Source organism: Panthera tigris, chromosome C1 (assembly GCF_018350195.1).
Source record: "Panthera tigris isolate Pti1 chromosome C1, P.tigris_Pti1_mat1.1, whole genome shotgun sequence".
Classification (NCBI taxonomy): Eukaryota; Metazoa; Chordata; class Mammalia; order Carnivora; family Felidae; genus Panthera; species Panthera tigris.
Window position 1 is genome coordinate 157,776,212 of NC_056667.1, and position 25,133 is coordinate 157,801,344.

General features: G+C 40.8%; 1 long non-coding RNA gene across 2 annotated transcripts in view; it reads right to left on the reverse strand.

Moving 5' to 3' along the window:
• Nucleotides 1–4,072: 4,072 nt before the first annotated feature.
• LOC122240947 overlaps nucleotides 4,073–25,133 on the reverse strand; it is a 47,712-nt gene continuing 26,651 nt past the window's right edge. For both annotated transcript variants that reach the window (XR_006220767.1, XR_006220766.1), the window contains one exon: nucleotides 4,073–4,208. This is a non-coding gene — a long non-coding RNA (uncharacterized LOC122240947). The remainder of the gene's footprint in view (nucleotides 4,209–25,133) is intronic.

Consider the following 25,133-nt stretch of genomic DNA (forward strand, 5'->3'; position numbering starts at 1 on the left):
GCATATGCTATTAAATTTGACTTTCCCTTGTTAATCTGTCTCATGTCAATTGGATTCCAAGTCCAGCTAGAAGGTCTTCTGCCCTGGCACTATGTTCCTACATTGGGGAATTTTCTACATTAAAATAGAGCCATGTATTACAAGTAAATATAAAAATTTTCAAGTCATTGATTTTGAACGGATAAGATGTGACTTAGGGAGAAAAGCAACTTAGGCTGGAGCCAGGTGGTGATACTTAGGGATGAGCTGCAGGCACACACCGAACCATTCAACCTCATAAATGAATCTAAATCTCTCAATTGTAGATCAGGATGGCACCTCTGTTGCTGTGGTTAATACTCTCAGAACAGTTAATTGTGCTCAATGTCTTAGTTTATTGCTTTTATGAATAAATAAACAGGATACCATTTGAACAGACTCCCAAGAGTTTATTTAACTGCATGGTAATGATTTATTAGTTATCATACTTCAGTCTTGAGGTCTTCCTCTCTATATCTATATTCTCCCTCTTCCCTAATACCCTTCTCATCTTACCATCTGGTGTGTATACCCTGTTTAGGACCTGCCTTAAAGTTCACAACTTCCAGGAAGCTTTTCTTAATTAACTCAGTGTCATTGAGAATTTTTTTACTCAGCAGGTCTTTGGTGAGTGTGCTTTAGGGTTTGGGGACTTCATTTTGCACCTTCTAAAAGTATTGCTTGCTAATTGTTTTTCTGTCATTTTTTCCATGTATGTTCTCCTAATTCATCTTCCAATGTAATGGACTCTTCATGAGATAAAAATAAAGAAGACAGTGATGAGTATTGACATTGAAATAGAACTATTTTTTTAAAACCTAACAGTTGCACTTTCTGTCAGATGTTTTCAAGAAAATGTCTTAAACCCACCATGCATATGTGTATAATGGTCCTGATACCAGATAATGTCTATAATGTAGTTTTAGTCATGATTTATTTCCTCCTTTGGTCAAATATGTTCAGGGATCTGGGGGCATTCCAGCTTCAAAAGCAGAGAGATGAGGCTTATATTATTAAATCCAGTCCAAATCACCACCCAAAGGGACTCTCTGTTCCTCAAACCCTGCTTGTGTGTAAAATATAGCTAGAATTTGCTCACATCCAAAGGTGCTGTTTCGCTTTGTCTAATTTTATGCTACTTTGGGGAGCAAGTCATATTTTGTCCTGGCATCATTTCTTGGCTTACTTACAGTAGATGTATGTTTGTGTGCATTCATTCATGTAGTCATTCATTCAGCAAAAATTTATGGAGTGCTGCTGTGCTGGGTACTGAAGATGCACATGAAGCATAAGTAGGAGCAGTCCAGGTAGACAAATTGGGGATAGCACTCTAAACGGAAGGTCTAGCATATGCAAAGGCCCTGAGGCATGAAATAATATGACCTGCTTTAGGAGCTACAAGTACTGTGCAATACACTACTGCATCATCAGGTGCACATGGGGACATGGTTTGAGATAAGATTGGGTAGATAGACAGGCAAGGCCATTTGTATATCATGCAGAAGGGTTGAGTTTTTTTTTTTTTTAAATCATGCTAGCAGTGTAGATCTACTGAAAAATTTTGAGCAAGAAAATAACAAGGTCAGATTTGTATGTTATAAAGAAATTCTAGCTGCCAAGTGCAAGATGGATTAGAGAGAGATGAGGATAGAGGGAGGGAGAAAAAGGAGGAGGCTACTGGAATAGTCTGAGTGTGAGATGATAAGTGACTGAACCAGGACATGAAAGAGGAGATGAGGTGATTAGAAAGGAATTTAGGGAGTAGAATTGATAGGACTTGGTGCTCAATTGATGTATTAGTTTTCTATTGCTGTCATAACAGATTACCACAAATGTAGCAGCTTAATGTAGCACAAATTTATTGCCTTCTAGTTCTATAGATTAGAAATATGACATGGGGGGGCGCCTGGGTGGTTCAGTCGGTAAGGTGTCCGACTTCAGCCCAGGTCATGATCTCACAGTTCGTGAGCTTGAGCCCCGCGTCAGGCTCTGTGCTGACAGCTTGAAGCCTGGAAGTCTGCTTCGGATTCTGTGTCTCCCTCTCTCCCTCTCTGCCCCTCCCCAGCTCATGCTCGCACTCTGTCTCTGTCAAAAATAAATAAACTTAAAAAAAATATGACATGGATCTCACTGAGCTAAGATCAGGGTGTTGGCAAGGCTACACCCCTTTCTGGAGGCTTTAGGAGAAAATCGGTTTTCTTGTTCATTCTGGTTATTAGCAGAATTCAGTTCCTTGTATTTGTAGAACTGAAGTCCCATTTGCTTGCTGGGTATCAGCAGAGGCCCATTCCCATCTTTTGAAGGCCACATGCATTCTTGGGCACCTGACACCCTTTCCCTGCCTTCAAAGACAGCAGTGGCAAGTAGAGTCCCTTTCGTATTTCGTATCTCTCCTGCCTCTTCTTGTGCCTCTCTTTTCTGCTTTAAAAGGCTAGAGATTAAATTGAGCCCATGCAGATAATTCGAGGTAACCCTTCATGTCCTTAGCCTTAATCACATTAGCAAAGTCCCTTTTGCCATGGAAGGTAGGTATTGTGTTCATGGAGTACGAACCTATGAACATAGTCCACATAGCATGTGGCCTTCCTTGGGGGAGTCATTATTTTGCCTTCTCCAACTGGATGTAGGGTTATGGGAGAGGATAGAACCCAAGTTTCTGACTTCAGCAACCAAGAGGAATTTAGATTTGGGGGAAGAAAGTAAGTTTGGTTTTACTTTACCTAAAGTTTGACTTTAGGATGCCCTTGTGATATTAAAATGGAGCATCTAGTGAATATTTGGATGCACCAGCCAAAAAGTAGAGGAGAAATCAAGGCAGGAGATAGAGATTAGAGAACTGTTGACATCTAGTGAGCCATCAGTGAATGTGTAGGATGGGAAGAGAATAGGGCTAAGAACAGAATTCTAGGGCCAATAATATTCTAGGTGCACCAGAGAGAGAAGCACTCACAAAAGGAACTCAAGAATAGCCTCTGGAGTCTCAGTTTCTTGTAACACTTTCCTTCCTTCCTCCTCTACCTGGCCTGTTTTCTCCTCATTCCCTGGTTTTCTGCCTACTTGTAGTATCTGCTTCCTAAAACTTAAGCTTGCACATTGTTCTCCATGGCCTCTCCCATCTGTCATCACAGATCTCTTAGCTTCAGCTCTCATTACTAGGCTGCTTCATTCTCTTGTTTGTTTTGTGTTTATTTTTTTAGTTCAAGGTGGGGGGAAAACCCTAAAGAGAATCAGATTGACCCATATTATCATTTTGCATCATGCTATGGCAGAGGCCACCAGTTTAAATTAGGATTGCCTATCCAGAGGTCAGGTCCCCATCCTAGTCAGCTGCTTCTCTGTTTCAGGAATGAATTCAGTTGGACTATTCAGAAAGCCTCTTCCCACAGAGGCTTTGTGAGAAGAAGGTTAACTTGATCTGCATTGTATTTGCTGGATCCAGGATTGTAGTGTCAAAAATGGGTATATAATAGGTTCGGGACTCTTTACCATCACTCCATTTGCTTCTAGCTTCATGTAGCCTTAATGCTGTCTGTACGCAGTAAATCATCTTTATAGAAATTGAATTTGTGGTCCAAATCACAGGAGTAAAATCCAGGCAGGCAAAACTCCGTTCAACTACAGGTTTCCCCTGCTATCCAAAAGTAGAAACCTTTCTTAAGCCAAAAATAGTGTAAAGTGAAGAAGCAATTGCCATTAGTTTATAAAGAAAAATTTTTGAGCATTCCCAGACCCAAGATAACCCCTTTTAGGCTTTTCTGATGCCTTAGGACACATGTTGCTAATGGATGCACAAAATACATTGAGATAAAGTACAGATACTCACAAACACAGTTCAAAGCTACGGCAGCTTGTTGCTGAGAGGCTGAATGTAGTTCCTGGGGAAGGAGCTTCATGGGGCCTCTCCGGCTGCTTGGGGTATGCCCCAATAATGGCTTGCTGCAAAACAAACACTGAACACTGAGTTCACTTTTTGCCTTTTTCACGGAAGCAAAACGTATGTTTATAAACATTATCCAAATTAGAGCTGGTTATTTAGATTCACAGTCCTTCTAGTCACTCACCATTCATACATTCTCTAGGCTCTTACTATCCATACACATACGTGAGCGATGACTCTCCCATCACACTGAACATGAAGCGTCTCATCTCCTTTCAGAAAGAGATCCTCTGGGCAGGGTTGCAGCTTGCATCTATGGTATTGACAGGAGCCAAAAAGGCACCATTGTTACTATTTGGTCCTCCTCCTGGATAGCAAGAGGACTGGAATTTATATTGCCAGTGCAAACAAAGTACCACAAAGCCTTCAAATTCCTTATAGATTTCATTATACACAGATAATAATCTTTCACAAGATCTCTATTTACTGAACCTAAGTATGATGGATCGACTCCAGGAAAGGCAGGGCACCTACCTACAAGGTCAAATGAGCTCTGAAACCAAATACCTATGAAGCCAAGCTTCGAAGAAGATGTTTCCTTGTATGGGGTTCATGTGAGGTGAGCAGGGATTGGTGATGGCCTGGGTGAGAGGTGATCTCTTGCTACTCTCCTCTGTGCCCTGCAGAGGTTTAGGCCAACTCATAAACCATGGCCTGTAGTTCCTACTGATAGCTGGAATGAAAACAGGAGAGTGCAGTGTTTTCTACACAAGAGTGGACATTCACCATCCATTTCTCTGGTGGACTCTTGCTGGGTCATTCTTTAATTGCAGCAGAGGGCTGTGCCTTCATGCTCAGCTGGCCAATGTTGAGCCTACTAGGACTGTTTTAATCAAGTCTGTTTATTCTGTCTACAAGTGACTTCTTGGTCATGGTTAACTGCTTTAGGGGTGAATTAAGTTCTATTAGGCAGTAAATTGCTTAAGCAACTCTTGTCTATGGAACTGGTCTCAGTGAGAGCAGAATGAGCAGAAAACCTAAGAAGAGCAATGGAAGTTCAAGATCTCAAAAGGGCTCTAGAGATGATGTAGGATAACCTCACCAAGAGATGCTACACTGAGGCTGACAGCTGGGGCCTCAAACAGCTGGAGCCAGTAAGAAGAGGTCAGCCAAATTAGCATTGAAGCAGAAGTTATATGATGGTGCTTTTGTTATTTAAAAAATATAAGGGAAAGATAAAGGGCAAATATTGTTGAATAAAATGAATGCGATAGAGGCAGCCTCCAAAATAACTGAAGGGCAACCTTCAGCTACTTACTCTTTCTCTGTGGTCACACAGATAATTTTCCTTTGGGTCTTTGAATCAGAAGATCTGAAGGATGATTAAATTCTTATGCAGAACAGGGAAATCATATGCTTCCTCTCTTATCATTCTTCCTTCCCTCATGCTCTCTCTTCAGATCCAAAAGAATCATATAGTCTAGTCTCAAAAAATTAATCATGTTCTTTGAACCTGCCAGACTCTTTTACACTTCTGTGACTTGGTACATGTTGTTTCCTAAGCCTGTAGTGGCTTCCCTTTCCTTGTCTATCTTGAAAATTCCAACCTAATCATCAGGGGCCAGCATAAGTTCATCTTCTTTAGAAAGTCTTCTGGGACTCACCAGATTGGGTAAGTTTTTCCTTAACTGTGCTCCCACATATCTTTGTGTGTGTATTTTTCTATCATTTGTCAACTTATGTTATAATCATGTGATAGGATAATACTCTGAAATATTACTGGCTCATTTAGGATTAATTGCATTATAACAATGGCTTTAAAAAGGTGGAAGTTTACTTCTCTGTCCTGTTAAGAAATACTAAGGGGAAGCAGTCTAGAGCTAGTACAGCAGCTTTGCAGTGTCATTATGAATCCAGTTTCCTATCTATCTTCTTTGCCATACTCAGCTTATAGCTCTCATTTTCAAGTTTACCTCACATCCAAAATGGCTGCTCAAGCTCCAGCCATCACAACCATACTTCAGGAAGTAGCAAGAAGGAAGAAGGAAGATGTTCTGTCTCCCCTCTTTTAAGAAGGTTTCCTGGAAACACTGTAGAACAGTTTTAGTTATATATAATTGGCCTGAACTCAGTCACATGGACACACATATAGCTGCAAGAAACTCAGGAAAATGTGTCTTTATGTGGCAGCATTGTGTCAGAATAAAAATTGTACTCAAGGAAATGAGAGGAGAATGGGTATTGAGAGGCATGTTGCAATCACATTATCTAATGCATTTTTTTTTTTGAGACAGAGAGAGACAGAGCATGAACGGGGGAGGGGCAGAGAGAGAGGGAGACACAGAATCAGAAGCAGGCTCCAGGCTCTGAGCCATCAGCCCAGAGCCCAAAGCGGGGCTTGAACTAACGGACCGCGAGATTGTGACCTGAGCTGAAGTCGGTCACTTAACCAACTGAGCCACCCAGGTGCCCCTCTAATGCATTTTTTTTTTAATTTTGTCATTCTTGCTGCTTCTCATTCCTCTACCTATTGAAGCTAAGCAGACTGTGGTTTTAGGAAGCGGTTAGAGCCCAGGTGAAAACACATATAATGGGTTTAAGGTATACAGTCGTAATTCAAATATGCAGAAATGTAAACTTTCTCCATTTGCTGAACTTGATTTGCCCAGAAGCCCCTACTTCCATTTATGACTAGAAAAAAAATCTTACCAATTAAAGGTAATGTCCCTTCTATTTTAAAATGTAATCTCTTTGGGGACTCTTGATGACAGAACAAACTGAGGGTTGATGGAAGGAGTTGAGTGGGGGAGATGGGCTAAATGGGTGAGGAGGGCACTTGTTATGATGAGCCCTGGGTGTTATATGTAAGTGATGAATCACTAAATTCTACTCCTGAAACCAATACTACACTATATTTTAATTAACTAGAACTTAAATAAAAATTTGAAAAAAGAAATCTCTTTGGATAAATATTCAGCCAAATGCAGGGCTCTTACCGTCCCTTTATTCTACCTTCTTACAAAGAAGTGGTCTGGTTACCAGAATCTTTCTGCATCTCTCTAGTTCTCTTGGACCTCCAATACGTAGTTATATTAGATGTCTGTCACACTCTCTACGCAGGGACCCCATGGGTCTGGAGCACTGTCTTAGCTGTTTCGCTTTCCCCAGTGCCTATTGCAGAAGTTGACATACAGGCAATAGTTAAAAATTTGATGAATTCGAGTGTATTTTAAACGCATCACATAATTAATTCAAATGGTAGCATAATGATCTGAAAATCCTTGTAAAATTTCTCTAAAGCCCCTAGCACTAGGTTTATAGCATTCTTTCTTTTTTTAAAAAAAATTTTTTTTATGTTTATTTATTTTTGAGACAGAGAGAGACAGAGCACGAGTGGGGGAGGGACAGAGAGAGAGGGAGACACAGAATCTGAAACAGGCTCCAGGCTCTGAGCTGTCAGCACAGAGCCTTATGCGGGGCTCGAACCCACGAACCGTGAGATTGTGACCTGAGCCGAAGTCAGACGCTTAACCGACTGAGCCATCCAGGCGCCCCTATAGCATTCTTTCTTATGGCATTAATAATACTCGGCTCTCAGTGATGGTGGTTGTGTGCTCGCCCCTCATTAGTGTCTGCTCCCTGAGGAATGTTCCCGATCTGTGTAACTCTCACAGGTCCTGCAGAAAACCAAGGGCATTGTAGGCCTTGAGTCAATGAAAATGAAGGACTAAATGAATAGGGGCTGGCACTTTATAATTTACCACTAATGAATGACTCCCACCTGGGAAGAAACAGATTGGATTTTATCAGAGCTATTTAGAACAATATCGGTAAAGACAAGTTGATGTTTTGCCTTTAACTAAACACTTTTTTTTTTTGGTAAAAATAAATAAATAAATTGCTTTTGTTTTTCAGAAATCCTCCACCTACTTTACTTCATCCGGAAAAATGGTGTGAGGAATTCAACCACTTTATTTCACAGTGAGTATTTCTTCCACTAAAAATTGCTTATCCAGCAAGGCCTTGAACAGTGATTGGAAATCCAAGCTGTGGAATTTACTTGGCGCTAGAAGTTGTTATGCCTTTTAGCACATTACGACACAGAATTTGTTCCAGTGAATGATGGAAGATGCCTCTGCAGAATTTGAAACATAAGGAGTTCCATTTGACTTTTGGCTATAATCAGTCCTTCTGATCATGTGGATCACATTTATCTGAGAATCTACTCTGTCCTGGAGCAAATGTTGCCAGTGGTCTTTTTAATAAGGGAGGAGACTCAACGTCTAAAACTGTGGTGCCCAGGGTGCCTGGGTGGCTCAGTAGGTTAAGCATCCGACTCCTGATTTTGGCTCAGATCATGATACCACAGTCTTGAGATTGAGACCCGCATTGGGCTCTGCGCTGGGCATGGAGCCTGCTTAAGATTCTCATTTCCCCTTCCCCTTGGCCCCTCCCTGCCCATGTGTGTGTTTTCTCTCTCTCTCTCTCTCTCTCTCTCTCTCTCAGTCTCTCTCAATAAACAAACAATCAAACAAACAAACAAACTGTGATGCCCACACTAGTCCTAGAGAAGAGACAGAAGGTGGCAGTGTTCAACAGAAGCCTTGCAGCTTGGAAGTTGGACTTTGCTCTAGGATCTGTGGTATGAGAACACAGCTCCCGTTCCCAGGATGATTGAGTAGGCAGAGTAGGATCTCAGGCTTGAGGCACTAAAGTGAACAGCCTCAGCCAAGGGCTCAAGGTGGGGAGAACAAGATAGAAACCCATGTGATGGATGGTGTACCTGATGGGAGCTGTGTTACCAGGAGCTAGGCAAGATAGAATGGGACTAAGACAGGAGCAGAACCACCAATAATACCATTAGGATGGTGACTCCGTGCTGGGAACATGAGCTTTTGGCCTGGCCCCTGGGAAAGGCCCACACTGCTTCCAGATCTGGGGAAGATACTCACTTTGCTGGAAGGGACTATATGACCCCAGGCTCAAGGCCTGGTGAACTGTGGGGTCTAGACCAGGCATTACAAGGTATATCCAGTGCATGGGAACTGGGAAGAGGTGTGCTCAGTGTCTAGCAGATCAAACCAGCTGTTCAGAAGTCATGGAAGAGAAAAGAAGTGCCCAGAATAGCTAGTAACCAGGAAGTAGCAAATGGTCAACACAAAATTCTCTAACTTCTATCTGTGTGCATGCTTAGCTTCAACAAAGAGGCAGGACAATGAAGAAAACTGGGTCTCTTCATCATCTTCCCTACTCAGTCACAATACAGATCAATAATTCCTTATCCACAATTCTAGAATCCAAAGAGCTCTAAAAAATGGAAGTTATTTTTGTACTTGACTCATTTAGCTACAAGTCCTGACCTTATGTGATCTGACTTGGTGGCAACACATGACCTAAACTGAAATGAAGCTATTTATAGTCATTATTTATCTCACTCAGTGTGAATATTCATGTGAATTGCTGCAGATATATTAATGTGTTTGATTACAGTGTGCTGCCCCAGATCCTGCTGGGGAATGTTACATAACATACAGTAAATGCACTGGTTTACTTTTCTAAAATTTGATAAAATTCTGAATTCTAAAGGCTATTTGACTCCAAGGGTTAGCAGAAAGAGCTGTGAACCTATATTTAATTTTTGTTTCACATGCAGCCTAGTTCAGGGTCCTTGAAATTGTTTGCTTTTCCAGCCCCTCCTGGATTTGTGCTGTCTTCATCAGGAGAGAAGAACAGTAATGTACTCTCAAGAACTCTACCAAGCAAGGCTGTATTGGAATGTGACCATATAGTTCAAGGCTAGAGCATTTCCTCGCCCCTCCAGCCCCCATTCTGATGCTTCTGCAAAGCCTGCAGGATGCAGAAGCAGCCACAACTTAAGGGTGGCAATGTCAGGCAATGGTGAGAAGAACAACAGATAGAGCAGGAGGGATGATACTCATGTAGGAGCAGAGGAAGAGGCACTCCCTGGAATTTGGGAGCCAAAGGAGGAGGTCAAGGGAACTGGAGAACTAAAGACACCTTGGTGTCTGGGGGCACATTTCAGATCACCCCAGGGAGAAAAATCCAAGGGCTATGGTTCCAGTGATTTTTGCTAGCAGGGCTGGATTTAAAAAAATTTCCTTTTCATTCCATTGCTGCATACAGATTCCCTTGATTGACCTTCTCAAAGCTGTTGGCCTAGAAAAATCCATTACATATTCACAAAAATGCCTTCCTATACCAAGCTCTTGTGATGCCTCTAAAATGTGACTTGACTCACCAAATTTTTATATTCTGTATATTTTTTCAAGAGTGTATTTGTGTTCTTTTAACATTTTTTAAATTAAAAAAAATTTTTTTTTTGGTTATTTTTGAGAGACAGTGGGAGCAGGGCTGGGGCAGAGAGAGAGGGAGACACAGAATTCGAAGCAGGCTCCAGGCTCTGAGCTGTCAGCACAGAGCCTCATGCAGGGCTCGAAATCATCAGCCATGATATCATGACCGGAGCTGAAGTCGGACGCTTAACCGACTGAGCCACCCAGGCGCCCTGTATTTGTGTTCTTAAACCAAGCACGGTATTGCTTAGATGGATTTGGGAATAGAGGTACATAATTTATGATGAGGTTGGGACTTTCAGGGTTAAACAGTATAGAAATCCCTCCCTACTACTGATTTTTCTCTATGGCAGATCCTATTATACCATTTAAGTGTAATTTAAGTCCACTTAAGTCTGCTTACGTTTTCCCCAACTCTGAGATTTCTTGATGCACTCAATCTGATTTGCTTTAGACTTAGAAGGGTCTTGATACTGGAATGGAGAACAGAACACAAAAACCTGTGCCTTTAATATGCATACTATAAGGCACAAAGAAAAATATCTTGTTGAAACCACAGGAGAGGGAGAGTCTGAAAAGGTTCTAATGAACCAATGAAGGTAAATACAAATTAAGTGATTGTGTCCTTTACTACTAATTTAAGATATGGAAAAATGTCATCAATCTTCTTCTCTTTATTTAATGAGTTGTCCTTAGTGGTTTTATTAGTGAAAATACTATATATTATAGTTGTTCATAGATTATTTCCTGACTTGAGCCACCAATCCTGCTTTCCTCATAACATCTTAGATTCCTCAACCATGAATTCTTTTTTTTTTTACAAGATTGTTAGAAAGATGAGTCTCAAGATTAGAGGCTAGTTATTCTATTTTATATATTTAGGTAGAAACCTGCCCACTATTCCCAAATAATAACCTTTGGTTTCATAGGTGAGCCTGCATACCGTAGACTGCCATTACTCAGCCTACCAAATGCAATTTGTCTTTACTATTTCATTCTGTTTATTCAGATCTCTAATGAAATACAAACAGTGACACTCACTGCGTTAGAAATGTCTGTTTAGAGAGCCTTGGTTTGCTTTTATACTTATCTTGCCCATATTGGAGGAGAATGATAGAGGATTAAGACTTTCAGAGTATATTAGTGGGAGTGGGGTGGAGAAGATGATTTTCTCATAATTTTAGGAAAGGTGTTTTTAGCTTGAATTATTCAGTTAATTGCTTCAATTCCCATTGTAGAATGAACAACAATGCATTGTATTAAAGTAAATAAATGAATTCTTTCTGAAGAGCAAAGAGGACTAGAATTCTTTCACAGCTTTAAAACTTTTAATACCCTATCATCATGTGGCTACTAAACCATAGCAGAGGTGATTCAGTAATTTTGATCTTTCTTGGTCCATGTTTGTCTCCACTTACCAAAGAACCTATATGGCTTCTCATTGATTGCTGCAGTGGTCTGAAGGCATTAGTCTGGCTGTAGCTAGTGATTATAGCTTGTGTAGACAGGGGACAGGGTGTGTGTATATGTGTGTGTGTGGGGGGGCGATGGGAATGAGAGAGGGAACGAATGTGCATGAGGTAGCAGGGGAGGGGCAGGGACAGCTTGAGTGCTGGGATGTGGCTTGGTGTTTTTCAGGTTTCCAGCCTTAATTTGGAGATGCTAGGAGAGATTTAAGAAAGTCTGAATCCTATTAGTAAACATGTATTGGAGTTAAAAGAAAAGAAACGTCAGTTTGGTTCTGAACCTTTGGTTGTTAGTGATAATTGACTAATTTATATGAGTTAGTTATGCATTTGTCAAAGCTTGACTCCTGACAGCTTAGTTAAGATAAATTAAACATGATGCTCACATAAATTCTACACTGCTTTTTATCCATGTTAGGACCCTGCCTGATGTTTTTTGTCACCTCTGTAATGTGTGGCTGGCTTTGTAGAGATTTCATTATCAGCCCTTTCCCCTATGGCTAAAACTATTTGCATAACAAGTTTATCTGGTTCAAATTTCAGCCAGACTTCTGCTTTGTCAGGAGGCTCCTTTCAGAAGTAGCCTTGTGACCAGATAACAATAATTTTCCTTTGCCGACTTCACCTTCATCCTGAAGGATGTCTTCCCCACCCCCCCACCCCCCCAGTTCAAACTAATTTCAGGTCTTTGGACCAAACTATAATACTTTCCCAGTTACTGGCTAATTAGGTATCTGTGAACTATGCTTTTTCATGTTGCCTCTAAAACTTTCGGGGTTTTATTAGGAATTAATTTTAGGAAGTTATCATCGGTGGCTCTTGAGCTGATTGGTGAGACAAAGAAGGATTTCTCCCAGGCAAGGGCAAATCTACCAGGAGCACGTTGGCTGCTCAGCTTAGGCTTTAGTGATGACCTGAGCTATATGGCCTGCCATACACACTGCTTTCTTGGGTTGGCTGGCTTGAGAGGCTAAGCATGTAGGTCTGTTTTCCAAAGTGGGCTTTGTGGCTAAGCCTGGCCATTTAGCCATGAAATGTAGAGGCAGCCTTTCCTATCCCTCCAAATGACATTCAATGGCTACAAGCAGTTGTACTGCATGTTAACAAGGTGAGATCACTCTGAGCTACAGAACGGCTAAAACTAATGGGTATTTGCATAAATTCATTCTTTAAAAATTGAAACTCAGAACTGGAACATCGGCTTTTCTCTAGGCCTAAACCATTTTGGGGCGGTTGCTTCCTTGGCATTGATTGTGTTTCCTTGAAGGCAACCATTCTTAGCTCTTTGCCATCCTGCGTTTTGTGGCAGCTTAATTCCACGTGGTTTTTATGTCAGTGAACATTATAAAATGTCCTAACTCAGTGATTGATTAAGCTCCACAAATACTCTTGGCTTGTTAAGTCTTGTTAGATTCTCAGGTGGCCATGCAAAGGGTTAATATTTCCTGGAAGAGAAGGATACAATAGCCTTTATTTACATTACTTCACAAATTGGTAATACTAATTAAAATGAGCAGTGGTATCTCTAGTGACAGACTCTCCATTTTAGATTTATTTAGCCAATGATTAGCTGTTATGGCCTCTTGAATTAATTAGCATCTCTTGAGCTACAGGGAATTAGTGAATTAATAAAAACTCATGAAGAAGCTCAAAATTTAAAAAAATTCTAGTTTAAAACCCCCAAATTCTTCTCTCTCCTCCTAACATATATTGATCAATATACTTACAAATGCAACCCAACTTCTTTTTCATTTTGAAAAATTTGGATTCTTTCCTCCTCATAAAAAGAACAAATAAAGCTATGTGTTTCAAGGTTATATCTCCCTGAAGAGGGTCTAATTTAGATTACCTAATAGATCATCTAAAGAAACCAAGGGCCCAATTTGATCTCACTTAGACCCTACTTATAAACTCAGCCAATGAAATAGGATTTTCTCATGATGTAAATCAAGAAGTGGTTCATTGTAATTTGAAGTTTGAAATATGGTACAGTGTCCACAGATATTTGGAATATACTGTTATCGTAGGAACCTTGGCAGTGAGGGTTTTAGCCTGATCTAAAAGAAGCAAAAGGCACAGTAAGGTGGATAGACCATTCTCTAGGCAGCATATTCTATTTATTTCCCAAAAAATGCTGGGTTTGGATCTTGTGAGAAACCAAACCTGTAGCATATGTCCTAGAGTTCACATTAGTGCTTTGTAGCATATTATGTTAGGTGACTTTTAGTTAGGGTTAGCCTAGATGATGTTCTGTTTACCCCATACTGGTTTTTCTTTTTTTAAATTTGTACTTGAATTTCATAATATAAATCAAAGTGCATCTGCAGTTGAAGTAAACAGAAGTAATGGTGAGCACATGGTGTGTGGGGGACAGGGGTAGGAGAAGTGGGGACATGGCTCATAGCTCTGCCCACAGTCTGTTCCCCTCCATCACTCCCCAGAGTGCCACCTGGTTCATCAAGAAGAGCAGTGTGTGCATTCAGCTGTGTCACTTGCTAGCTGTGCAACTTGGGGGAAGATATTTAACCTCTCTGACCTTTGGTCCTCATTTGTCAAGCTGAGGCAGACGACCTGCCTCATAGATTTACTGTAAGGATTAAATTATATATGTGTCTGTAGAACCTGGCAAATAACTCTTACTCATGCCAGGCTCTGTTCTCTACATGTCCTATAATTCAGGTAGTTCTCATAGTTCTCCATTCCCTTCTCAACAACAACAGTACCACCCCTCAAACTCAACCTGAGAGAATCTGCTCCAGCAGGGGTCAAAACAGAAGCAGTGGATGGAATGCAGACTTACCTTCACTTCTTTGCCTCACAAACAGCCCTACCTCCCACACCTATCCCAGGGCACATCTTGTCCAGACCCAGTGCCTCTGTCTCTGCTGTCAGCCAGCCAGAAGTTTCTTCATGGGGAAGGAGCAGTGGGACATGAAATGGATGGCTGGACCCTGAGAGGTAGAACCCACAATGCTTGGCAACTATTAATGGGAGAAGACAGGTGCTACAGGAAAGGATGAGTTAAACATGAGGATTCCAGTTTTTCAGCATGAGAAAGGGTCTTTTTAGAGAATACACATTGGAAAGATAAACAGCATTAGACCCGAAGTCAGGTTGTATTCTAACATTTCCACTTAGATTCTTGACCTTGACCAAATTACTTCATCTTTCTGAACCTCAGTTTCCTAATCTGTAAAATGGGAATACTAATATTTATATGATAACCATTTGGGATTAAGATCAATTCTGCTGTGATAGAAAATCCCAACTAACAGTGACTTTAATAAGGTAGATTTTTATTTATTTCTTACACGAAATAAGCTGGAAGTTAGTCCACATAGGTACCACTAATCTGGCAGGGCATCTGGCAGCCACCTAGGCTCCTGCCCTCATGCTGCCCCATTAAGTGTGATTTCCACTTCCAAGGGTACCTCATGAGCCAAGATGGTTGCTATAGCTCCAACATTGACCTACTTATTATAGCCAGCTGGAAGGAGAGAGAAATTTTGCTTACTTTAAGAAAACTTTTGACCATTTCATGGAGCATATCATTAGCTACAACTCAATCACATGGCTACAACTAGCTACAAAGGAAGCTAAGAATGTAGTCTTCTAATAGGGCAGCCCTGGGCGCAGGATAGTACCAGAACAATATCCTTAAGTAGAGTGGACAGTGTACAGACAGGTTGCAGTCTGAAATCATGCTACCTTATAGAGTGTTGTAAGAATTAAGTGAGATACAGACTGAGAGTTCAACAATTGTGAGAAATATTTTAACTCCATAGTGGTACCATCAAAAGAGGTGTGAGAGTCAGGAAGGAGAGCCAATAGCATCCATAGGATGATAAGTCACAACAGAAGTGGATCATGAGGAGGGGCATTCATGATCCTCACTGAGGCTGATCTAGGGCCTCGGCGGGATGGGGAAAGTAAGGACAAGTAACTTGAGAGCTTGGAGGGGCCAGGTTGACACCCTTCCTGGATCTTCTCTCTCTCTCTCTCTCTCTCTCTCTCTCTTAAATTTATTTATTTATTTTTGAGAGAGAGAAAGAGACAGAGAGAGAGAACAAGCTGGGGGGAAAGGCAGAGGAAGAGAGAGAGAGAATCCCAAGCAGGCTCCCTGCCCAATGCAGAGCCCAATGCAGGGATCAATCCCATGACCCTAGGATCGTGACCTGAGCTGAAATCAAGAGTCAGATACTCAACTGACTGAGCCACCCAGGCACCCCCCTGGATTTTCTCTTAAGAGCTGTGATGTTCTTCTGGTACAGTGTGAAGTTCCCGGCTTCCTGCCTGATCCTCTGCTCCCTGGCTACTGTAGTTTCCACTGTGGAATTTCCACAGGCTCTAGTGCAGAAGGAAATCTGGCTCTAGGTCAGTAAGAATTTTAATTAAAAATGGAAATGAAGGCTCATGTCACTAGTACTATATTATCACAGGCCACTGATGATTTCTGGCAGGGATAAAAATAACAGACATAGTCTGTTGGCACTAATGAGGAAAGGGCTGATTCGTTTTTTTAAATAGATTCGAAATTTGTAAGAGTGATATTAAATATAATGAGTAATCATAGATTCTCTTGATCTTCCATCTCCTTTTGGATATGTGTGCAGCTTCCAGCCAACCTTCTAGTATTGTAATTTGGAACCTCCTAAGGAAATAAGGAACCTCATCAAATACATGACATAGGTATCATACCAGGCTAATGAGTGGAGGAAAAAATCCCATAATTGGTTTCTGAAATTTTTTTTAATGTTTATTTTTGAGAGAGAGAGAGAGAGAGAGACACACGCAGCATGAGTAGGGGAGGGGCAGAGAGAGAGAGGGAGACACAGAATCTGAAACAGACTCCAGGCTCTGAGCTGTCAGCACAGAGTCTGATGCGGGGCTTGAACTCACAAACCATGAGATCATGATCTGAGCCGAAGCTGGGCGCCTAACGGACTGAGCCACCCAAGCGCCCCCCATAATTGGTTTCTAATATGAAGGACTATTGAATGTTTCTGAAAGAAGAGTTTTATTTAAAAAGCTATTATTTTAGTGAATAATAGAAATTCTTGCCTTTAAGAGAAGCCCAAAGCTTAAATCCTTAGGTTCAAGCAGTGTTCCTCATGCTTGTACAGAATGCTTGGCTTTGATCAACCCATGTTATGGTTTGAATTATGTCTCCTAAAACTTCATACGTAGAAGTCCTAACCCTCAATATCCCATAATATGATCTTATTTGGAATTAGAGCCATTGCAGATGTAATTAGTTAGAATGAGATCATACTGGAGTAGGGTGGACCCCTAAACCAGTATAACTGGTGTCTTTATAAAAAGGGGAAATTTGTACACAGATATGCACACAGAGAGAATGCCTTATGCTGCTCTAAGCCAGGAAACAATTAAAATTAGGAGAGAGGCCTGGAACAGATCCTTTGTTAGCACCTTTGAGGGAGCATTGCCCTACCAGCCTTGAGTCTTGATCTCAGACGTCCAGCCTCCAGGGCTGTGGGACAATAAGTATCTCTTGTTAAGCCACTCAGTTTGTGTTATCTTGTCACAGCAGCCCTAGGAAACTAATACAGTCCATGACTTGGTTGGTATATGACCTTAACTCATTTAATCTCTCCAAGCCTCTACTTCCTTAGCTGTGGGTGAGGATAGCAGTGTCCACCTGTCTACCAGTGAGAATCAAATGTAAAAAAAAAAATTATAAGTTTATTTTGAGAGAGACAGAGACAGCATGAGTGGGAGAGGGACAGAGACAGAGGGGGAGAGAGAGAGAGAAACCCAAGCACAGAGCCTGATATGGGGCTCGAACTCACAAAACCGTGAGATCATGACCTGAGCTGAAACCAAGAGTTGGATGCATAACTGACTGAGCCACCCAGGTGCCCCAAGATATTTAATTCAGTAGAACATCGTCACAAAGTCAAGTGTTAGTATTATATCATAAGGCCATAGTGTTTTCTTCCTTATTTGCTTCCTTATTTGCTTCCTTCCTTGTTTCCTTCCTTCTTCCCTTTTATTTTTTTAGAAATATGTCTCAGATACTAAGGGTTTATGTTAAATTCTTCCCAAGCTTACTGCCCAATTGTAGAAGAGGGGTATTTCTGTCATTACCAATATTTTCTGACTTTACTGAGGACTTCAAGAATCAAATACATATTCTGTGCTAAGATGTCTTGGTCATATGTGTCTGTATGAGAGGAATAAACTATATACAAAGAGATGGCAAATTGGTGTCATCTCATATCCCAGGATGGTCCACCTGATTGCTAGGACGCTATATTAGAAGGATTCTGCGTCTGTGTCCAGGATAGAGGATCATGATCACTTAGAGATATTTTCTATGACCCTGAACTGGATATCTGTATAAAGGTAGCATATACTTTTGTGGACCTATAATTCATTTTTCTTTTTAATTATAGCCAAGTTCTATGTTATGTGAAAATCGTTGCTCATGGCAAAGCTCATTTAGCCAAAGAAAGTCACATTCAACCAAATCAAGTACAGCCTAAAAGATACCCGAGAGTTAAAATAAAAGTAGTTGAATAAATCTGGGGTTATCTGTGTGAGGAGTACAGATAATATTAGTGGTAAGATTTATTTAAAGCGTGCTATGTGTCAGACACAGTGAAATGCACTTTACATGCATTATTTCAGTGAATCCTAACCCCTGCCATATGAGACAGGTTACTACTGGGAAAGTGAACCTCTTAGAAGGTAAGTGACTGTCCTGATGTCTCACAACTAGAAACTGACAGAGCTAGGATTCAAATCAACGTCTGTATCATAGTTCAGTACCCAAGGTCATGTTGCTGTATGGTGTGTGCATGTGTGTGTGTGCATATGTTTAGGTGAAATTCACATAAACATTGACCATTTTAAAGGGAACCATTAAAGGGAATGTGTGATTCAGCACATTCACAGTTTTTTACAACCACCACTGTCTAGTTCCAAAACAGAGAATGTGTCTTTTTTGCTTTTATCCCCAATATTCGGCACATTGCTAGCACATGGCAGGAGCTCAGTAAATGTCAGTTCCTTTTGAAGAACTAAAAATTGCAGAGAGGAGGTGATACCTTCAAAAGCATACACAGCAATATGATGGACTTGAGTTAGAAATTGAATATTAGGACTCATGGTCTTTATAAATCTCTCCGAACTGAAAACATAATATTAAGGAAAAGAATATGAGGCAAAAAAAAAAAAAAAAAAAAAAAAAAGGTCAAATGCACTCCCCCAACGTACTTGCCCAAAGCAAAAATAAAAGTTTAAGCATCAGAAACATGATAAGTTTGTTAAAAGTGGATTATGTAGACATGGTTAGCTATGGGTTCTTTTTTGGTTGCTTTGAATACATGAAAATGATGTCAAAATAAATCATCCCTGGCAGTCTCAGTGATTATATTCCTTTCCAACAGCTTCTGCCTATTGTACTTCATTTCGTAGCCCCCTTCCCCATATCCCCCTGCCACATCACTTGTCCTGTTTTCCACCACCACCTACTCTATCTCCTGGTTCAGAATTCCAGGGAAAGGTTGAAGAGAAGTCATTTCTGAACCCAGCATTAAGATAAACACCTATGTCTTCATGGCTCATGATGTTTCAGGACCATGGTCAGTGACATGACATTCTACAGGCTGACAATTTCCTTCTGATGTAAACATTGGCCTGCCAAGGCTGCCTTAGGGGAATATGCAGGTGTGAGGGGTGAGAATCAAGATGTGGGGGGAGTTTGACACCTATGACGTAGACTTTGCTTCCTCTATAAAATAAGAGCAAGGGAACATCTCACAGCTGCTAATCTTGGCCATATACATTATTAATACATTCTTCGCACCAGTAGATATTAATTACCAAAGGAAAACAACTTAGGGTGGTGGAAAGCAGAAGAAATTATTGGGTAACTTTGAATTTGAAGGATTTTTGCCTTTAGATGTTTCCAGGCAAGAATATCTGTCAAAGGGGATCTTTAACTTTATGCTTTTCCAAAAATGTAACAATGACAGGCCACATATAAAAAAGAAAGGCCCAGGGGTGCCTGGGTGGCTCAGTCAGTTGAGCATCTGACTTCAGTTCAGGTCATGATCTCATGGTTTGTGAGTTCGAGCCCCACGTCGAGCTCTGTGCTGACAGCTCAGAGCCTGGAGCCTGCTTCCGATTCTGTGTCTCCCTCTCTTTCTGCTCCACTCCCACTTGTGCTCTGTCTCTCTCTGTCCCCAAAATAAATAAGCATTAAAAAAGCTTGTTTTAAATAACAAAGGCCAAAAACATTATATTAGGGAAGGAAGGAAGGAATCTAAATTCTAAGATCAGAGTGGAATGAAAACACAAAATGCTCACTCAGCTAAGCTGAAGTCCTAAATCTGCCGGGATCAGAAGCAAGCAGTGATAGCTGGAAGTTTGGCTCCTGTGGTTAAAAGGACTAAGAGGGCTCCAAGGAAGACTGTCCAGAGTTAGACTCCTGCCTGAAGCCAGTGTGTGGAGTAGTTCTTGTTGGCTGATGAAAAGCTGAAGAAAAGAATGGGATAAGGATAGGTCATATGATCCTGTGCTCTGACTGTAGCAATTTCCTCTGTTGTTCTCCAACACCTAGGGAGGTGCTGACCATCAGCCAGGACTATGGCTCTTAGGCAGCTTCTGCCTGAGAATGGTAGGATAAATAAGTGGCTGGGCCTTCTGCTGCCACAGTGATGAGCTCTTTCATATACCTGATAAAACCGTGGGATAGGAGCACAAAATTCCATTCTAAGAACTGGCTCTGGGCTAGAGACCTAGGGAGCCAAGAAGACACAACCCCAAAGTCATTACACTAAGAGAGTAAGCACAGAAAGTGAGAAGGAAAGGGAAAAATTCTCCTCCTCTTCCTCAAAGTGAGCCTGCCAACTGAAATTTCAAAACACACAAACTCTAAGGCTAACAAAGACAACTTGCTGGCATCACAAATGAAGCAGAAATTCATTTGAAATGAAATAATTTCATAGAATATTTTCAAAGTGTAACTGTTAACTGTAAGAAATGACTTGGGGTGAAATAAATCTAAATAGTCATAAAATTCAGGGGGGACAGTAGTATTCAGTTCGTGGTTAAGGCATGCATAGATTCTTGTGCTCAAAAAGAGGATAGAACTACTGGCAAGTTTATAGTTCAGCAAACATTTTAAACATGTAGGATAATGACTAAAATTATAAGAAAACAATGTCTAGTTTCTAAACCAACAGAAGGATAAAAGGGTCTCTAGAAAACTTTTATCCAGCAGAAGGCAGGAAATGAGGAAAAAAAGAATTAGAAAAGGTGGTAAGAAGAGATTTCTACCCATATCACACAGTGCTTTTGAATTATCAGGCAGTTTTCCGCAGCATCTCTAGTCCATGAGCAATGATGTTTAACAATTGTCTGGGTGGGGCTAGGGGGCTAATTCGTATCATTTGCTGATTTCCGTGGTATAAAATACCCCCCCCCCCCATGGCCAATTTCAGGCTACCAATGTAACATCCATCAGTTCACAAAATTCCTGAAAATGTAACAATATCTAGGGAACCTTGTGCATGCTGGCTCCAGCACATGACTGTTTGGGATAGATAGGCTTTTCTGTATGGTCTTCATTCTACATATAATTTTTGATAATAAAATAAAAATTAAGTAAAAATTCTCTGCATTTTACTTCTTTAACTGAAACCATATGGAAATTTATTGGGGAAACAGGACCTGGTGGCATTTTGTTATTAGAATATTTATCATACAGTTATTGAAGGCTTGTAATTTATGATCCTTGCTTTCAGAGCCAGATCAATAAAGAGATTAATGTCCTCAGCACAATAGAATTTATATCCTCCACGTGATAATTGACCACTGTGTCATACATTCAATCATTCATCTCATTATCTGATATAATGAGCAGAAAGTCCAATATGTATATGATTTATAAATGTACATTAGTGTGAAGCCCACGACCTATCTAACCTGTTACCTGTCCCTTGGCAACATAGTGTATACAGTTGTCTTCCTCCAGCAATAGGATCCCACAAAAAGGATTATCCACCTTTTTAAAAAATATTTATTTTTGAGAGAGAAAGTGTGAGTGGGGGAGGGGCAGAGAGAGAGGGATACAGAGGATCTGAAGCAAGCTCCATGGTGACCCCAGTGAGCCTGATGTGGGGCTGGAACTCACAAACTGTGAGATCATGACCTGAGCCAAAGTCAGACGCTCAACCATTGAGCCATCCAGGTGCCTCTGTCTATTTTTCTTTTTAACACTAGACGTCTATCTAATTAGAACAGATAGGGGAAATGCCTGAGCTGACATTATTCCTTCTCTTCCTTTTTTCTTTCCTCTTTCTCCTACTTGTGGGTTCCTAGTCCTAGTCCTATTCTTTTCTTTTGTCTTGTCTTTTCTCTTCTGTTCTTTTCCTTTTCTTTTTCTCTTTGTCTCTTTCTTTCTCTCTCTGTCTCTTTTTTCTTTCTGTCTGTCCTTTATCACAGAGCACAAGTGGCTTGTCCTAGAGTGGGGGGGTGGGTAAATGGTATTGAAAGAGCCTTTCATGTCACTGATTTACTACTATGAGTAGATTTGGCAACACAAGTCATTCCACATCACCTGTCTATGCATTTCATTGAGTTACAGTAGCTTAAAGCTCAGGACACAGGAAGTCTCAGAGAATGGAAGTAGCATATTCCCAGGAGAGAGAGCGAACAGGGAAATGAAAATGGGAAAACAGAAAGCTAACCATTTAGAAACCTATGCATAGAGTTAGTTCACTAACAGCGGGAGTAGGAGCCATCCCAGCCCCCGCCCCCTTTCTCTCTCACCGCTTGGGAACATTTGTTGCCTGCAACGTCTGTACTTTGCTTTGCAAGGGTTAATCAGAGGGCCTATTATTCAGCAAATTAAAGGCTTGGCTGCCTGAGAGTTCCTTTCATAAAGGATTAGGGTCTCTGATGAGGCTTTGATGTAATAGATGGAGCTGTTCTGCTCCTTCATGTTAATGGAAGAGCATTAAGGACTCCCCAGGCTCTCTTTGGCGGTTGGTGTCTTTACTCTTTCCCTTGCCTAAAAAAGAAAAATATTTTATCTTTCAAAAATTTAGTGCTTGAACAAGGCACTGGATTGACGTCCCCAGGGGGTGAAGTGTTCATTTCTTGGCCTAAAAGCACAGAGGCTCAGCACTAACTGGCTTCCTTGGGTGGCCACTTCCTTGGGAAGAACTGTCTGTCCAAAGTGCAACAGAAGCAGTCATTTAAGTATTGCAGTTCATTGCCCTTGGAAGCTTTTCTTGCTGAGAAATTGGGCAGAAGGATGGCAGGTGACAGGCATGGTAATGGTTTGTGTCCTCAGGAACATAAACCAAGGCTGCGAATAGCTGTACAAAATCCTGATTTGCATGACATTTACAGCTACTTATTATCTGACAATATTTTCTCCAGGCTTTTTTTTTCCTCATCACATTTAGTGTACTCTTTTTTTTTTTTTTTTAATCTATTTTACATCCCAAGTTACTTAGCATATAGTGCAACAATGATTTCAGGAGTAGATTCCTTAATGCCCCTTACCCATTTAGCCCACCCCCCTCCCACAACCCCTCCAGCAACCCTCTGTTTGTTCTCTATATTTAAGAGTCTCTTATGTTTTTCCCTCTCCCTATTTTTATATTTTTGCTTCCCTTCCCTTATGTTCATCTCTTTTGTATCTTAAAGTCCTCATATGAGTGAAGTCATATGATATTTGTCTTTCTTTGACTAATTTCACTTAGCATAATATCCTCTAGTTCCATCCACATAGTTGCAAATGGCAAGATTTCATTCTTTTTGATTGCTGAGTAATACTCCATTGTATATCTTTACCACATCTTCTTTATCCATTCATCTGTCAATGGACATTGGGCTGTTTCCATACTTTGGCTATTGTTGATAGCACTGCTGTAAATATTGGGGTGCACGTACCCCTTCGAAACAGCATATCTGTATCCCTTGGATAAATACCTAGTAGTGCAATTGCTGGGGTGTAGGGTAGTTCTATTTTTAATTCTTTGAGAAACCTCCATACTGTTTTCCAGAGTGGCTGCACCAGTTTGCATTCCCACCAACACTGCCAACAATGCAAAAGAGATCCTCTGTCTCCACATCCTCGCCAATATCTGTTGTTGCCTGAGTTGTTAATGTTAGCAATTCTGACAGGTGTGAGGTGATATCTCATTGTGGTTTTGATTTGTATTTCCCTGATGATGAGTGATGTTGAGCGTTTTTTCATGTGTCAGTTGGCCATCTGGATGTCTTCTTTGGAGAAGTGTCTATTCATGTCTTTTGCCCATTTCTTCACTGGATTGTTTTTTAGTTGTTGAGTTTGATAAGTTCTTTATACTTTTGGATACCAACCCTTTATCTGATATGTCATTTGCAAATATCTTCTCCCATTCCATCAGTTGCTTTTTCATTTTTCTGATTGTTTCCTTCACAGTGCAGAAGATTTTATTTTGGTGAGTTCCCAATAGTTCATTTTTGCTTTTGTTTCCCTTGCATCCAGAGACGTGTTGAGTAAGAAGTTGCTGTGGCTGATGTCAAAATGGTTTTTGCCTGCTTTCTCCTCAAGGGTTTTGATGGCTTCCTGTCTTACATTTAGGTCTTTCATCTGTTTTGAGTTTATTTTTGTGTGTGGTATAAGAAAGTGGTCCAAGTTCATTCTTCTGCATGTCGCTGTCCAGTTTTCCCACCACCATTTGCTAAAGAGACTGTCTTTATGCCATTGCATATTCTTTCCTGCTTTGTCAAAGATTAGTTGGGCATATATTTGTGGGTCCATTTCTGGGTTCTTTATTCTGTTCCATTGATCTGAGTGTCTGTCTGTTTTTGTGCCATCTCCAGGCTTTTCAGTAGTGTTTAGGGTATTAATGAAAACCCAGTGTAGTTTATTTTACCCAAATTGATTTTTTTTTGAAATTTTTTTTAACATTTATTCATTTTTGAGAATGAGAGAAACAGAGCATGAGTGGCAGAGGAGCAGAGATAGAGGGAGACACAGAATCAGAAGCAGGCTTCAGGCTCTGAGCTGTCAGCACAGAGCCAGCCCATCATGGGGCTCGAACTCACAGACCACGAGATCATGACCTGAGCTGAAGTCAGACGCTCAACCGACTGAGCCACACAGGCACCCCTTCCCCAATTTGATTTTATACCATCAATAATATTCATATAGTTGGCAATCAGCCAGTGTTTAGTCTATGTAAGTCTTTACCAAAAAAGCACACATCAAGGGAAGGGTGCTAAATGTGGGCAGACACAATGCCAGATTATTGAAAGTCTTGGCCATGATTTTCCTTCTCAGTCTAATCTCTCTCCACTGTGTACTATGCCCTGAAATTTGGAACCAGCATTGTCATTATTTAAAAAGCAAATTTGACAGTCTTGCTGTTTCCATTCCCACTTGTGTTGTGCTTCAATTCTCTTCTTGCCCTCTCCCAAACTCCACCTGTG